The sequence below is a fragment of the Stegostoma tigrinum genome, chromosome 2 (assembly GCF_030684315.1).
Source record: "Stegostoma tigrinum isolate sSteTig4 chromosome 2, sSteTig4.hap1, whole genome shotgun sequence".
In the NCBI taxonomy this organism is placed as follows: domain Eukaryota; kingdom Metazoa; phylum Chordata; class Chondrichthyes; order Orectolobiformes; family Stegostomatidae; genus Stegostoma; species Stegostoma tigrinum.
The window spans coordinates 110,500,618-110,513,206 of NC_081355.1; the positions used below are offsets into that span (position 1 = coordinate 110,500,618).

Here is a 12,589-nt window from a genome sequence, read left to right on the forward strand (position 1 = left end):
GGAGGGAAGCACAGTCAAGGTTCGGGGTCCAGTGGCGTGTCTAATGAAGAGACTACGGACTCGACCCTTTGAATCGATACGTTCCTGGGAATATTTGAAAGGGTTGGTGGGGTGGGGAGAGGGGATGAGTCAGACATTGAACAGCAACCTAACGAAGTGGCCGGATTTGCTTGCAGTGAGACAGAGGAGAGGCCTTTCCCCTCCCCCTCAATGCAGATAGCGATCCGGTTGTTGACAGGAGGGGAATGGCTGTCAGCTTGGGGGGGCCGCTCTGACTGAGGGGTGCAGTGAGCCAGGTAAGGTCAGCGAGCTCTCGCCGTGGCAACCCGCGCTGTGGAGAGGTTGTACCACCCTCCCGGGGGGGTGCGGGACAGGCCGGCTGGCCGCAGGTACCTGAAAAACCTTCACCAAAACAAAAATCCTTCCTCTCTTTCCCCCACCCATCCGCCTCTCGAGGTAGGGTCTCAGGTTTTGGGGAAGCACTGGGATCTGGGCCTTTTCGAACAGAACGCCGGTCACGGTCCGATTGGATTGATGATAAATCGGCGATAAGAGCTGACAGGAGCATGATACTCATTTTCAAACTATTGTCCTGGGTGAAAGCATTGCCATACTTCTCCGTGCATGTATATTCTTTCGCATTGATATCAAAACGCGTGCATTTTCTGCGTTGCAACTGTGGGAGCTTATGAATCAGCAAATAAAAACAGATGAGTTTCATGGGTTTGTTAATCCTGACGCTGGAAGTGAGCCCCTACCCCGAGGTTGTAGCCTGTCCTAGGGACTTTAGAGAGATTCACCTGGTTCCCAGACCATCTTACCCTGTGTGAAGAGGTAAACTCCCACATTAAAAAAAAATAACGGACCAGATTTTCTGCTGGTTTGAATGAATTTCAGTAAATAGTTAACTCTCAAAGTTAGATTGCTAATGACCGTCTACCTTCCGAGTGACTGTTCAGCGGATCCCAAACGTACCTCATGCACCCCCACCCACGCTATCTTCAGACCATAGACACCTCCCACTCCACTCTCCCCCCACCCCCCTTGGTGCTCACTGAGTTGAACTCAAACCCCCCACCCTCTCAGGAATCCCTCCCTGGGGTCACCCACCCATCCACAAATGACCATCCCACTCCTGACAGATAGGACCTTGCACCTGCTGCCCCAGGTCCTAACACTCCTGTCTCCGTGCCATTTCCCGACTCGGCCCTATTGTCACACACGCCCTCCAGACTCAATTTGCTAATCCATCTGCTCACCCCTACTGACGTCAGACCCAACCTGATACCTCCTCAACCTGCCAGACCCAACTTGCCTCACCCTGTCCCCTGGACTCAGACCCCCTTACCCGCCGCCTCCCCACTGGTTGGTCCAAATTGGACCAAATCTGACAACTCCATATTCCGATGCTGCCAGATACATCTGATTTTCTGTGTGTGGAAGTGCTCCCTAACATCTCCAAAGATAAGACTCCTGTATCTCGGAAATTCTGAAAGATTATAGTTCGTGCAACTGCAGTGTGCTCCACTACTTCCTTTAACACCTTCGGATGAAGCCACCTAGTCCTGGGAATTTGTCGCTCTTTAGTTCCATTAATTTCCTCGTTACTGATGTTTTACTTAAAAAAATTAACCTAAGTACCTGTTTGTGGTTCACTATTAATTTCCTTGTGACTTCTTTCAAACTGTTCTCCTTTTCTACTGTAAATATTCAGGATTATACTACATGTCTGCTATTTTTGTAAAGTCATTGACAATATCTCCACTTTCAGTTTTGTTGTGGGCCAATATTGTTCCTGACTACCCGCTTTCCCTTTATGTAACTGTAAAATTTCTTCTGAAGGAAGTTTCCTTTTCTTTTGAAGTTTTCTTTCATTATCCCTTTGAGTAGTTCTTACAAGCTGCTTTGCTGTCCTTTGTATCTTTGCCATTCAGCAGAATTTGTGCTTTTTTGTTGCATTTTTGCAAGCCCTTTTTGCCCCTTTTCTCTTTGGTAATCTTCTTGTGAGTTTGGTTACCTGATCTGATGCTCACTTGATCTTATGACCACGGCATTTGATCATATGACTTCTACAAATTTTATTTTACCTTTACTTAACAAAGGTTGTGCCCACATTAGTTGAGCAGCTTCACTTGTGGTTTTCTACTGGCAGCTGTGTTAAGAATTAGAACACACATGAGGTCAAGAGGGAAAACCTAAGAAGCAGAAGCAATTTGTAAAGGAGAAATGGGAAGTTAAAGGAACTTTGATTCCATCAATGACTTATATGTCACAGATTTTAAGTGACTGCTACTACCATTCTATCTGTCATGACCAGCAATCCTATAATTCATTGTTATATATTCTGGAGCTGTAGGTCAAGTTAGCCTGCACTGTACAAGATATGGTCAGGTTTCCCAGCTGTTGCTACTTTGAACAAGTAATTTCTCTCTCTTTTTCTTCTCCTTCATCTGCTCGAGCTCTGTCTTGCGTTCTAATTCCATGTGAAGATAATGACTCTACACTCAGAACTTCAGTGCTTGGAACTCATGTGACAAAACTAACCGGTATAGAGACAGAGATCAGGCAAACTAATATCACGCATTGGACTACTTCAGAGTCACTTCTGACAGTGCACATTGACCTAAACCCGGTTCAAAGGCAAATTTTCTAAACTATATCTTGAAATTGGTCATAGTAAGGGAGAGTGCATTAAATTTACATAAATGACTGTAGAAGAGGACACAATTGGTTCCTGTTACTGACATGCTCATCTGCAATCCCATTCCCCAGATCTTTTTATATACCCTTTCAAATATTTATCTCCTTCCATTTTAAATTAAGCTTTAATTCCTATCTCAATAGCTATTTTTGTTGAAGTGTCCCATGGGTCTAACAACGCTTAATTAAACAACTTTCCTCCTCTGTTTCCATGGTTCCTCCGCTGGGAATCCTTTGTTTTTGTTTCTACTTTATCATTGGACCATCAGTAGAATAAAATGCCAATACCCACGGTAGGATTTCTTTCACCTTTACCTGTTGTTCCTGTCTTAGTGCTGCAGCCATTCTTCATGTTTCCATTGTGCCTGGCACTGTGGATTCCGGTTCCCATACAATTAATCTCCTGATGGAGAGGTAATGGCCTAGTGGTATTATCAGTGGACTGTTAATCCAGAGACCCAGATAATGTTCTGGGTAACTGGGTTCAAATCCCACCACAGCAGATGGTGGAATTTGAATTCCATAAATATTTGGAATTAATAATCTAATGATGAATATGAATCCACTGCCGAATGTCGAGAAAAAAACCCATCTGGTTCACTAATTTCCTTTCGGGAAGGCAACTGCCATCCTTACCTGGTCTGGCTGAGATGTGACCCACAGCAATGTGGTTGACTCTTAACTGCCCTCTGGACAATTATGGACAGGCAAAAAATGCTGGCCTAGCCAGTATCACCCTCATCCTGTGAATGATTTTAAAAGAAAGCAAAATGCACAAACAGCCAGGCATTCATGTTTTACAAATCCTCTACCTCTCTCCACTCAGCCCCATCAAAACGTCTTGTTTTTATGCTTTTCTTCATGTATTTACCTAGCCTACCTTGAAGTGTGTCAGTGTTACCTGCCACAGCTGCTTGTTGCGGTGGTATGTTACAAATTCCAACCATTCTTTGGCCGAAGAGGTGTCTCCTGAATTCCTTCTGAGATTTACTGGTGATTACTCTCCATTATGGAGCTCTAGTTTGCACTGTTCCTCAACATATATTTATGTATACACAATTAAAATCCTTCCATAATACTAAAAACCTTAATGAGGTCACATTTTAGTCTTCGCTTTATCTAGAGTAAAGACCAACAACCTGTTCAGGTTTTACTACTACATAGTCTCTGTTCTGGTATCGTACTTGTGATTTTTGTTTTGCATCTTCTCCTGAACCCCGGCATCATATATATTGTATGGAGTTTAGAATTATACACCGTGTAATCGAACAGAGTTTCCGTACAAGTTGTTTTTTCACTTCTCATCTTTTCGAGGTCATTGTTACAAGTTGGTGAGGAGGATAAACTGCCTGTCCTCTTAACATTCTTGTTAGGCTGCAATACAAGTTTTTGCTTCTTTTAGTACACAGCTATACCGCTCTCGAGTTAAAACATTGCCTCTAGAATAAGGAGTCAAGGGTAAAGTTTTCATGACTGAAGGATAAAGGAATTTTACTATTTTTTTAACCCTGAAGAAATTATAAACTATGGTAGACATGTGTAAAGTTTAGGAAGGGAGAGTGTATGGTAAAATAGGAAGATATAAATTAAGCAGTTTACCAAGTTTATAAAATCCTAGTTGTTACAATTGAACTCAAGACCGTGGCTGTTTAGTTAATGACTTGTTATTTGCAGCAGTAGTGAAGTTTGTAGAATTCTTGAGTTCTGAGTAAATGGATATTTCTTTGGTATGTTTTATCTCCAGTGCTGACATTCAAGTTGATGAGAAGAAAACAAGGATAGAATCTTTCAGTCCTTGCTGATAGTCATCCATTTTCTTTCTCTCAGTCTGCTATTCTACTAAGCAGCTACTGAAATTTGAAAATGGATGACTATCAGCAAGGACTTTATCTTTGTTTTCTTCTCATCATCTTGAATGTCAGCACTGGTGACAAAACATATAATAGAAACACCCAGTTACGAAGAACTCAAAAATTGTACAAACTTCAGTACCGTGTTTGAGAGTCTGGCTCCATTATCTTTCTGATCTGGATCGTTGTAGAGAACCCTTTCCTGACTGATACGTGCACTTGCTGATACGAGTGTAAATTAAAACAGGGGATGTGTGTTCTTGACAGCTGACTCGGTTGATTGGTTAATGTCTGTTTAGTATAAATGGTAATTTCATTCAGTCCATTTTGTTTTTCCCACATTTCCTGAACTTGCTTCAGTCTGTGGTCAGGAGATTGCTGAAGCCAGTTTAGCTCCATATTTATTTATTTTTAAAAATGATATCAGTCTATAACTGTCTCAGGTATTAAAAAACAATGATGGATGTTAAAAATCAATAGCCCATATCGTGACATTATCCATCCAGAAATGAAGCAAATACTTGGGTTGCCTTTCGTTTAAAAACACCTTTACTAAAATGTGCCACCACTTCACTGATTTGTGTATTTCATAAGGACATAAGAACATAAGAAATAGGAGCAGGAGTAGGCTAGAGGCCCATTGAGCTAGTTCGCCATTCAGTAAGATAATGGCAGATCTTTTTGTGGACTCATCGCCACTTATCCAACCGCTCACTATAACCCTTGATTCCTTTACTGTTCAAAAGTCTGTCTATTCTTGCCTTAAAAAACATTCAATGAGGTAGCCTCAACTGCTTCACTTGGTAGGTAATTCCACAGATTCACAGCCCATTGGGTGAAGAAATTCTTCCTCAATTCATTATGGCTACTCCTCAACTCACCTTCTCAATTTCTGAATGCTTTTACTTCTCTGCCCGGTTTGGACTTATGTTTTGTCAACAATTCTTATTCTTCCCATCAAAAAATACCAACTTGCAAATGAATTCTATTTGCCAGTTACAGATCTGTACTGTAAATTTATTCATGCTTTCCTGTGTTTGGTCACATTTTATCTCAGTATAATCTAACACCCACAATATGTCATCTGTAAATTTTGAAATTGTATTTCCTGAGTCCAGACTGCTTATGCAAATTGTTTCCAGCAGTGATCTCAGCATTAATCCTTGTGGAACAGCATTTTCCATCTTTTGCAATCTGAGTACTTACCCTTAACCTTTCTGTGTTGTAGCTACAGCCACATGTCCCATGATTCAGCTTAGTCACGAGTCTACTGTACTGAATGTCATTGGATATCATTTTGAAATCAAAACATATCCATCGTTCCCTCTGCTCCGAGGTTCCATTCATGCTGCTGGGTGTGCTAACATATTAACTTGCAGCATCTTTGGAGATGATTCTCCATGAAAGAGAAAAAAAGTCCTTATCTCTTTTTATAAGTGGGCAACCTGGTTCGTAACTGTGAGCCTTAGTTGTAAATTCTCCCACAAGAATGATGAAATCAATCAAAAGGAACTGGGAATGGGACAACAAGAATCGAATAACAGAAGTGGGTGTGGTATAAATGTGTAAACGATGACAGCAGAATCATTATCAACATAAATTTTGTGAGAAAATTGGAGTGGTAGTTATTACTTAAAGTATGCGGAAGCATTGGAAATGGTGCAGAGGAGATTTACCAGGATGTTGCCTGGTATGGAGAGAAGGTCTTATGAAGAAAGGCTGAGGGACTTGAGGCTGTTTTCGTTAGAGAGAAGAAGGTTAAGATGTGACTTAATAGAGACATACAAGATGATCAGAGGATTAGATAGGGTGGACAGTGAGAGCCTTTTTCCTCAGATGGTGATGGCTAGCATGAGGAGACATAGTTTTAAATTGCGGGGTGATAGATAGATGTCAGAGGTAGGTTCTTTACTCAGAGAGTAGTAAGGGCGCGGAATGCCCTGACTGCAACTGTAGTAGACTCGCCAAATTAAGGTCATTTAAATGACCATTGGATAAGCATATGGATGACAAGGGAATAGTGTAGGTTAGATGGGCTTCGGATTGGTTTCACAGGTCGGCGCAACATTGAGGGCCGAAGGGCCTGTACTGCGCTGTAATGTTCTATGCTTTATAGTCTATGTAATTGTTGAGGTTTGAAAGTGGCCAAGTGTATAATCAAAAGATGAAAGATGTTCCTTCGACTTCAGTTGAGCTTTAATAGAATAAAAAAGTGCAGGGTTAGAGAGTGTAGGTACAATGGAGAATCAAAGTGATGAGAAGATCAAGCTTGTAAACTGAACAAGGGCATTCAGCAGATAGAGCACCCAATAATCCATTTGATCTCTCAATGTAAGGGACACCAAATTGTGAGTAATGAAAACAGTGTACTGAACTGAAAGATATTTATGAATTTCAGTTTCATCTGGAAGGAGTGTTTGGGATCCTGGAAGGTTGGAAGGAGAGAAGTGAAAGGTCAGGGATTTTGTATCCTGTGTTTGCAAATTGAGGCAAATACCAGAGAAAAGGGAAGGCTGTTTGGATGGAAGAATGGGTCATGGTGTTGTGGAAGTAACAGTTGTTTTTAATTCTCACCCAATGTTAACCTTTGCTTTAATGATTAGATGATGCAGACAATCCAATTAATGACACCTTCAAGACAGATGACAGAAAGAGATGCATAATGCACAAATGGAAGAATTTTCTGAGGCCCAGCTCCTTGCAATTTAACAGTTTGGCTAAAAAAAATCCATTGTTAATTATTTTCTTTCCTTTCATATCATATTATAGACACCATAATATGAACAAAGCATCCATTTATATTCCTATAAATTGGCTGTGCTTACAGCGTCTTTGAACACCTCCATTTACAGTAGTTTTCCTGCACCTAATTGACAGCTCCATTTTAAATGAGTCATAAATCGGTTGCATTTTGAATTAAGCAAAGCCTGAAATCATCCACTTGTTATAATGTGCCATTAGTCAAGAATTGTGAACATTTCAGTCACTGACATCTGATACAGAGGCAAAATGAGATAATTACAGAGATTCCCTCCAAGGCAACAACTATACACATCAAAATATTAACTAATTGTTTTATTTATTTTACTCTTGTGTCTCTTTTTAGCTTTTGGTCAAGATGTTTATCATTTTGCCATTCACTCCTCTAGACAGACCTTTTCTTTTTTGTCCCATTACTGCTCCCTTTGGTTTTGTATTATCATTCCTCTTGCCATTTATTTCTTCCGGTCCACCACCCTATTACTTTGCCTTTGTTCTTTTTCCCATCTGACCTTCTTGAAACCTATTTCATTTCGAACCTTTCTCATTTCTGATGAAATATCATCAATCTGCAACATGAGCTGTTTCTTTTGGCACAGATCCACCAGAGTTGTTGAGTACTTCTCGAGTTTTCAGTTTTTATTTCAGATTTCCAACAATGCGGTTATTTTGCTTTGATTTAAAACACTGAGTAAAATATTGGATGGATGGATGGCAATGGTGGTCCTGTTGGAGGTAATGAGATAGAAATCAAGAAGTAGCAGTCGGTCTCACCAGCTCAGTTCCTGACGCTTCTGATGTGATCTTGATTAATATTAAGAGGAAAGTTCAATCCTGTGTATGCATCCACTACAGTGTATTGATTTTGTGGGAGTCAGTTAGTTCAGTTGGCTGGATGGCTGGTGAGTGATGCCAACAGTGTGGGTTCAATTCCTGCATTTGCTGAGGTTACTATGAAATCACTGGGCTTCTCAACCTCTCCCCTCCCTGGAAGTGTGGTAACCGTCGGTTAAATCACCACCAGTCATCTCTCTTTCTAATGAGAGCGCAACACTACGGTCCCTTAGGATCATGGTGACTTTGCCATTACCAACATTGTGTTTCAAGTTGTTGCATCATTTGCTTATTCAAATTAGTACATAACTTAATACTGTGCTTTCTGTAAAGCACATTTAAGAAAGCTATCCTTTTATCACCAAGTTACAGCACTGAATCAATTTGCAATGGTCCATAGAAAAGTAAAGTATGCTTGCTATTCAACTGTTCTGAAGCTCCTAAATGTAAAAACGAACACAATTCTAGGGTAAGGCTTAAATAAATACAGTTTTTGAAGCTGCTGGCCTGTACTGCGCTGTCAATTTAAGCACCCTGAGATTGAAGCAGGTTTATTTTGTATTTTCATGCCTCATGCCTCATGACTCGAGGCCCTCACCTGCTCACATTCCTGCTGTCCTTAGTGACAGTAACATCACAATTTAACCACTGTGAGGATGCAATAAGAGACAAACAGAACAGGAGGCAATAGAAAGGGACAAGTGTAAGAACAATATAAAAAGCCTCACTTTAGGGTTGGCGAGGAAAGCCAGGGAAAGTGGTAGAGAAGTGGGAATATTTAAGAGAGAGAAAAAAAAATTCATGATTTATCCTAATTTTTGATTTTGGGTTGTAGTTCATTGGTTTACTGACTTCCAGTATCTTGCACCTCTGGTCTTCAGAATTCACTTTTTGCCTGTTTGGACCAAAATTATGGTGGACCCCAGTTAATGCCTTGGTTCTGCTTTCCCAGGTTCCCTCACTGCCCTCCTAGACATTGTCTCTATTACTGATGTTCATTTCTGGATCAAATTAACTTCTTTTCAAAATGTGGTGTTTTATGACATAGAAGGTAAACATTTGGACGATAATACCTGTCCTTGTTTTATCTCCAGTCTCATTTCATCTTTTGTTCTTTTTCAATATTTATTGCAGATTTATCCATCTCTTTCTGACCAAACATTTTATGTGTGAAAAACATTATGTTACTAAGCCAAAATGTCCTTTGCTCTCCCTGTGTATTTTCATTGTTTCGTCATGATCTTTAATTTATGTTATCTGGTTATTGATTGACCATTCAGTGTAAATAATAAGACCACTTTTCTTGGGACCTGGTAAGAGAGTTGAATGTTCTCTCACAAATGGCATAAAGCTAAGATCTAGGATTTCTAGGAAAGTTTTTGGTCCCATTATCAAATGAAAGATACACCGCCATTAGAAGCAGCCCAGAGAAGGTTCACTAGATTAATTCTAGGTACGGAGGGATTGTCTAATGAAGAGAGGTAGAGTAAGTTGGACCTGTACTCATTGGACTTCAGAAGAATGCGAGGATACAATTTTGAAACATACAGAATTCTGTGGGAGTTTAGCAGGGTGGATGCAGAGAGGTTGTTTCTTATTATGGGAGAGTCTAGGACCAGAGGACATAATCTAGGAATAAAGGATTGCCCATTTAAGACAAATGGTGAGGAATTATTCTCTCAAAGGGTTGTGAATGTATGGAATTCTGGGTCATTAAGCATACTCAAAGTTGAGACAGATTTTTAATCAGTAAGGAAATCTTGGATTATGGGGCAAAGGTAGGAAAGATGTTGAGGTTTATCAGATCTGCCAAAATCTCATTGAATATGAGCAGACTTGATTGGCTGAATGATCTGTTTCTTTTCCTACTATTAATTTGTTATGGTCTTATTTTTCTTCTCATCCAGCAAAAATAACATTCCAATAAGTTCTACTTTGCAAAATGCTGAGAATGGGAACCTATTCTATTAAATGCAAGTGCTTCCTTTCTAAATCCTTAATCTTGAGTTGCTTTCTTGTATTTTAAACATTTCTTTCTTTGTCAATTTTTATTTGTTGGCGTTTGACGTAATTAAGAAACAATGACACTTGCCTTGTCAGAATTTATTACTTCTGCATTGTCTTGATGGGTTTCAATCTCCAGCCCTTCCTGCAGTTCTGTGAATGATAGATGAATGTGATATTAATATTTTGTTATGAATGTACCATTGCAATTATTATTTTTGGATGTAGAATAATGAAAATTTTCATAACAAAATCAAAAATAACTTATTAACATTCATTACTACTTGCTAACAGGAAAATTGTCTTTGGAACAATGCTGAGAGCTTCCAGTAGACTCATTGTGCCAGTGGAACAGATTGTTTTGTGTATGTTGTATTCTGTGACAATACAATCTCCAGGACAGCATCTGTGAAATGTGGTACAACCCTTCCTTGTCTCTTTTCCATTTTGGTCTAGCTTGTTGTGTGCCAATACCTTTTGAAGCATTATCAGAGCAGACACTGCAGACTGCTGTTCACATTTTGATGGGTACTAATGCTGTGTTTCTCCATTGCACAATAATCCTAAAGTGTCCTCTTAATTGGCTGTTGCTACGAGATTGAGCCAGAACATGTCTGCCCATCACAAATTCTGATTTGTACCTTATAGATGGTGGACAGGCTCTGTGTATTCAGGAAGTGAGTTACACACAGCAGGATTCTCAGTCTCTGACCCACTTTTTTAGCCACATTATTTATATAGCTACATCTTGTTCGGCTTGTAGGAACATAAGAATAGGAGAACCCCATTGAGCTCCTCCAGTCTGTTCTGTGCGAAGAGGAGGAGCAATACCACTTCCAAGAGTTCAAGGATAATGGATATCCAAAGAACTGGGTCGGGAGATGCCTACAGGAACAGCATCAGAAAGATTCTACACGCCCCGACCCACTCATCACACTACCCTACATCAGGAACACGTCAAAACTCACCACAAGACTTCTACGACCACTGGGCATCAGACTGGCACACAAACCCCTATCAACCCTATGCCAAGTGCTCACCTGAACTAAAGACCCACTCCCAACCATGGACAGGACCAATGTCCTCTATAAGATCCCCTGCAGAGACTGCGAGAAACACTACATTGGACAAACAGGAAGGAAACTAACAAAAGAATACATGAACACCAACTGTCCATAAAAAGACATGATCAGTACTCACTCATCTCAATCCACATGGACAAGGAGATCCACAACTTCGATTGGGACAACATCAAGATCCTGGGACAGGTTAGGCAGAGACAAGCACAAGAATTCCTGGAAGCATGGCACTCCACGAGGTATGCTATTAATAAATACATTGAACTCAACCCCATATACATTCCACTATGGAGGAAACCCGGAAGTGAGGCAATCCATCGCAGTGGACCCCAGAATTTAAAAACCAGGTGGGAAAACACACCAGTGCTTCATCAGAGGCTGCATATAGGATGTTACCAAGCATGGTAACGAAACATCTGCGGAACAACGAAACATCTGCGGAACAACAAACCAGCTCGGTGAGCCAACCAACCTCAACACCCACAACCCGAGCTACAAATCCACTCCAGAACCTTAGATATCTCTTTGTAGTTTTATGCTATTTGGTAAATGGTAACCTCCAAGGTGTTGACGATAGGAGACCTAGTGATGGTAGTACACTTGAAAATTAGGGGGAGATTTTGTTCATTCTCAGAATGTGGCCATTGCTGCCCAGGTCAGCATTTACTGTCCATCCCTAATTGCCCAGAGGTAGTAGAGTTAGTATGGATTTGTAAAGATAAGCTGATCCCTGATGAATCTCTGCATTTTTTGACAGAAATTTTTGACTGACATAATGGACCAGTGAATGTTTTCTATACAAAAATGACCCTTTTTTGTTTTTAAGAAGGGTCATTGGACCCAAAACTGCACCCAAAAATCCTACTTTCCACAGGTTCTGCCAGACCTGATTCTCTCCGGCAATTTCTGTTGTTGTTTCAGATTCCCAGTATCCGCAGTTCCTTGCTTTTTTTTTAAACATCTATGAACATGTATGTATAGACTTGACACAAGTGTATAAGATTATGACAGATTTAGGTTCTGTGCCCATTGGCTTACAGTGCAAGGACCAGTAAAGACATACTTAAGGTTTTGCGCAAGAGAAGCATAGGACTATGAAGAAGAACATTTTAATGCAATATGTGATAATGACCTGGAAGCAGAGATGTTGAGTGATTTTCAAAGTAACTAGGATAGGCACACGAAGGGAAATAAACTTGCGGGGTTATTGGAATGTAGCAGGAAAATGAGATTGACTGAAATGCTGTACACAGAGGTCTAGCATGGAGTTGATGTGCTGAATGGCCCTGTTCTGTGCCATTATGACAAGATATTATGGGTAAATCACGACTCATTACTTTTAATTCTGCCAACTATTAAATA

The 12,589-nt window shown here is 40.4% G+C and overlaps 1 long non-coding RNA gene across 2 annotated transcripts in view; it reads left to right on the plus strand.

The window, feature by feature from the left end:
* Positions 1–147: 147 nt before the first annotated feature.
* LOC132206076 (uncharacterized) overlaps positions 148–12,589 on the plus strand; it is a 291,826-nt gene continuing 279,384 nt past the window's right edge. For both annotated transcript variants that reach the window (XR_009442806.1, XR_009442807.1), the window contains exon 1: positions 148–296. This is a non-coding gene — a long non-coding RNA (uncharacterized LOC132206076). The remainder of the gene's footprint in view (positions 297–12,589) is intronic.